At 33.0% G+C, this 5,353-nt stretch overlaps 1 long non-coding RNA gene across 1 annotated transcript; it reads left to right on the top strand.

Annotated features, from left to right (window-relative positions):
- On the top strand, positions 1–5,353 carry LOC137617287 (uncharacterized). The gene is made up of 2 exons (XR_011039603.1): positions 1–76; positions 233–5,353. It is a non-coding gene; the product is annotated as an uncharacterized lncRNA (long non-coding RNA).

Here is a 5,353-nt window from a genome sequence, read left to right as displayed (position 1 = left end):
CAGAATACTGTAAAATTATCGTAGGGATCATGGTTGATTTCAGCTTATCCAAAATGGAGAATCCAAAATGGAGAAGGCAGAGAGAGAAGACATAAGAAGGAACAAAGCAGAATTACTAAAATCACATTTAGAGTTGATGTTATCAGTGCAGTCAGACACATAACCAAAAACAGAATACTGTGAAATTATCGTAGGGATCATGGTTGATTCCAGCTTATCCAAAATGGAGAAGGCAGAGAGAGAAGACATCAATCAAAGTCAGAATTCAAATGACTAAGATGAACTTGACCAATTGAATTAGAGGGTAGATTTAAGATCAATATTAATTCAAAAGTAAAAACAAACTTGAAAAATCTGAGGAGGAAATTTATGGTACGAGAATAAAGTCATATTTAGGCCGCTAACACGAGCGAGATTGACATGGCTAAGAAGAGTCAAGCAACTTTTAAAAGCCGGACTGATATGATTGAAATTACAGAAAAAAATAATGATGTTGAAAGGATTGCATCCAACAGACTGTAATGGAGGCTCCTTATATCTCTATGGCATTGCCAAAGGAATATCTTAAGTTATTCTAGAAAAGCTTGTAGAAGGAACTATACCACCTAATTTTTCTGTTCATTTGCGTCTAAATACTACAGTGAAAGTAAAATGAGCTACATGGATGCATGAAACTTTGAAATTTCCATATTTTTCATTTGGTGGGAATTTTTTTTTCAGTGTTAATACATATAGTAACAGTGATATTATTTCTAATATGAAAATGAGCTTTCATAAATTCTTACCTAATTAACTGTCAATACTAGCTACAGTTACCATTGCTGGTAATTACAGTCACTTGTTATGTGCAAAGTGTCAGCAGCTAGCTTGTACAATACGCAACTATCCTAAACTTTTTTTCGTTTGGCTGTGAGCCTTTTTAACTGCCACATTCACCGTTGGGTTCGATGTCCGTGGTGAAAAAGTCTTTTTTTCCTTCCATTTCCAGTTAGCTTTTGTTTCCTTCCATTTCCAGTAAGCTTTTGCTTCCTTCCATTTCCAGAAAGCTTTAGCTTCCTTCCATTTCCAGTAAGGTTTTGTTTCCCTCCATTTCCAGAAAGCTTTTGTTTCTTTACATTTCCAGTAAGCTTTGGTTTCCTTCCATTTCCAGAAAGGTTTTGTTTCCCTCCATTTCCAGAAAGGTTTTGTTTTCTTCCATTTCCAGAAAGCTCTTGTTTCCTTCAATTTCCAGAAAGCTTTTGTTTCTTTCCATTTCCAGTAAGCTTTTGTTTCCTTCCATTTCCAGAAAGCTTTTGTTTCTTTGCATTTCCAGTAAGCTTTTGTCTCCTTCCATTTCCAGAAAGCTTTTGTTTCCTTCCATTTCTAGAGAGCTTTAGTTTCCTTCCATTTCCAAAAAGCTTTTCTTTCCTTCCATTTCCAGAAAGATTTTGTTTCTTTCTATTTCCAGAAAGCTTTTGTTTCCTTCAATTTCCAGAAAGCTTTTGTTTCCTTCCATTTCCAGAAAGCTTTTCTTTCCTTCCATTTCCAGAAAGCTTTTCTTTCCTTCCATTTCCAGAAAGATTTTGTTTCTTTCTATTTCCAGAAAGCTTTTGTTTCCTTCAATTTCCAGAAAGCTTTTGTTTCCTTCCATTTCCAGAAAGCTTTTGTTTCCTTCCATTTCTAGAGAGCTTTTGGTTCCTTCCATTTCCAGAAAGCTTTTGTTTCCTTCCATTTCTAGAGAGCTTTTGGTTCCTTCCATTTCCAACATGTTGCTGATAGAAAATTATGCCAATTAAACCTATTATTTAGCACCCATGTATGGGCACTTTTCGATACATCAGGAACTGACTTTTTTTTATTGTTGAGAGAGATAACGACGAAGAAAAAGAGTGCAGTAGTGGTTATCATTTCCAAACACTTTAGAATCCATTTTTTAGGTAGTCAAGTTCATTGATATAATTTGATACAATTATCAAATTGTATCATAAGTGTCATGGTAATGATGAAGGATCAATCTGACCAATGGAGGTGTATGGTTCATAAAAAGTTATTAGTGGCTCGTTTAGAAAGAATTTTTTATAGCTTACACTGCTATGAAGAATTTGAAACTGAAAAGTATCTTTCTGAAATAAAGGGTTTTTATGATGTCCAAGCCCTGTTTTGGCATCTATAGAAGGTTATAATGTATAATGCATGCCAATGCAGTTTTGACATATTTGACAAGCAGGAGACAATAGATATGTTGCAAACTGATCTTCCCTTCCCAGACAAGGTTTGCTTTGAATAGGATGTCAGTTCATAGCATATATTTTTGAGGGGTCTTACAAGTTATTTTCAATTACAGCTCTTTTGTTCTTTGTCTCTTTGTCTTCTTCTCTTTCATTCCCAGTCAACTTTTGACTTACAAGATTCTGCCAGACAAGATGACATTATTTTTAAGAACATTTTCTGACTATTTCTATGAGGCTTTAGAATGTTTAGTCAGTGTTCCAGTCGAGCTAATAAATGATATCATAGCGGTCTGGTCTACCTGTTGATTAGAAATAGTGACAACGGTAATAACAAATTCTAACTGTCTTGCTTCAGTTTTCAGTTATGAACCATCATTTTCAGGCAAGCATGTTAGAGTTTGAAATATTTTAATGCAGTTATTTTTTAAAATTACTTTTGTATTAAGGCTAAGACCTTCTCTTCTATATGCATTAAACTAACAATGGTAGGAAATATAAGTTTTACGTAAATTTATATGAGGTTCTTCCGTAATAAACGTAATATCTGGGAGATAAAACTTATGCACTGTATAAATGGGTCTAGCCATAGCCTTTACAGTTGATGTACCTTGGATTGCAATGCTTTGCTTCATCAGACTTCAGACCAAATATAAGAGTCAGATTCTTAATTCCTTGTTTTGGTTTAGCAATCCACAAGATTTAGATCTGCAGTTGTTTACTCGATGAGTATTCATTGTGTCAACTTTTATGTTTATCCAATTTATGGACGAGCAACATCTATGGACAGTCTCTACTCTTGTTAATTTGTCGTTTTGACTTTCTGCGGAACTATTAATTAGCCCTTTTTTCCTAACCCTTTTACCCCCAAGCTATTTGGAACTTTCCAACCCTTAACCCCCAGGCATTTTTTTTTCTTTCAAGCACATTTTGCAGTGTATTTTTTTTTAAATTGCTCTAACAGACTTAATTTTCATCATAGAGAGGTCAGGTTGGTCTCATTCTCTTGGAAAATGCCTAAAGTTTCTCATAGAATTATCAAAAATATGCAAAAAAAAATGTAGATAGCAGTTTTTTTCAAGGACGTACCGGTGCGTCCATGGGGGTAAAGGAATGGGTTTTGTGAAACGTACCATTATGTCCATTGGGGGTAAAAGGGTTAACTGACTTTCTACAGAACTATTAAGTAGCTCCTTTTAAGTATTGTTGATTGATTCAAAATGATGGCTGATGTTTGTACTTTATTTATTTCTAAGAAGGCATATTTACATAAAGCAGCTGCATCTCAAATTTCTCAGATTATTTCATTCAAAGTTTTGCTACAAAGTATTGGAAAACCTCGAGTAAACCATTGCTTTAATTAGTTACAACACTGTATTTGCACACATAACATATTGCTGTAAGTGCATTTTTAAGTCCAACTCATTCTCTAATATTTTAAAATTGTTTTTCATTTGCTGGGTGAGAATGGATACTCAATACAGACTACTAAATTATATTTTGCATCATGTTTGCATTTGTAGAAGTGTCGATCATAAAACTGTATAGTTTTATGATCGAATCTATGCTTTATATCCCTCTTATGATAGATCAAGTGCCCACTATATTTTTCCTTACAATTTTCCTGCTCATTAATTAAGGATTTTCAATGGGTCGAGTTTCTTGAAAATTTCTTTCACCAATATCTAACTCCTCTCATATTTTTGTCATCCTCATTTTGAAATAATGATGACCTATACAGTTTCTAGTATGCTGACTGTTGAAACACTCAAGTTTTTTACAATTCAGTGAATGACTGTTGTGCATTATTCAATGAGACTGTAATGACTGAGATCCTTATTGCAATTTCATACAGTATTTTCCAACTACCACTGGATTTTTCCACCTGGAGTTGAAACCGAGAAAGACTACGGCTTTAAGGAAGTTGAGCATTTATTAGAAAAGATTTTACAATCTCGCTGTAGTTTCACGAGTGACAGGTTCGTAATTTGACGTTAGGTTTACATTCTTAAGACTGGCAAACATCTGCTCGACAACTTCGTAAACTTTACAGTGGTTTGAAGGCTCATGCTTTTTTCTATTATCAACTATTTAGAAAAAGGATTTTTCATGGCATACTTAATATTTTTTATATTTTCAGTATTTATTTAGAATACTGTTAACTTTCATGGAGAGATGTCTGTTGTAAATAATTATGCAGAAGACGACTGCGTATCAAGTTAAGATGCTAAAGAAATAGATAAACAATTTTTTTTACTGCCTTCATTTTGAGACAGACATATGAATTCAAGAATATTCTGCAGCAAATTTTTTTTTATTTATGATTTTATTCATTAATTCTTGAAAGACATCTAGTGTTAATAAGCTTTTTTCCATTATTTGTCTGTAGGTTTAACCTAAAAGTGACATCCAAGTTATTTGTGTTCTCATTTAGGTAGTTTGGGTATAATTTACTATACAAGGCTCAAATTCATTTTGAATTTATGTATCTTTGCCTATCCTGTGTAGCTTTCTAAATTATTTTACAAGCCTAAAGAACACTTGGGCATATATGATGATAGAATGTCAGCAATATGGTTTCGAACATCCTCATTGGGAAAAGAACTATTTACTCCGAAGCGTGACTAGTTACCGCAAACATTGTATGCGTACTGTTTTCATTCTGAATCTCAAAAAAAAAAAAAAATATATTACCTTATGGCAAATATACTGTATCCGTGTCATTACTATAAATACTTTTTGTGAAAGTATAGATGAATTTCCTTTTATTTTGGGTAATATTCTGGGAAATATATGGTGAGGTAATATTACCTTTAAAAGTTATTCGTGTTTTCAACCTAGGGAAAAAGTGATTCATGCTTATCCCCATGAAAATAATTGCATAAATTGAAAGTAAGCATTTTTTAGTTTTTGTTTACACTTCATGCTAGTCATGATATAGGTTAATGAATACCCCTTTTGTTTGCATGAGACCAAGGTATTGAAGTTTATTGGTTATTGAATGTTTGTTGAATAGCATTTGATTAATACAGTATGCACAGTTAATTTATTTGTATAGCCATCCATTCTAAGCATATGAAATATATCTTGAAAATATATTATTTATTTATAAAACATGAAACAGAATAAAAACAATGAAGATTGAA

Source organism: Palaemon carinicauda, chromosome 23 (genome assembly GCF_036898095.1).
Source record: "Palaemon carinicauda isolate YSFRI2023 chromosome 23, ASM3689809v2, whole genome shotgun sequence".
NCBI classification, from domain to species: domain Eukaryota; kingdom Metazoa; phylum Arthropoda; class Malacostraca; order Decapoda; family Palaemonidae; genus Palaemon; species Palaemon carinicauda.
Note: the sequence above shows the minus strand (reverse complement) of the source record. Positions and strands in the feature narration are given on the sequence as shown.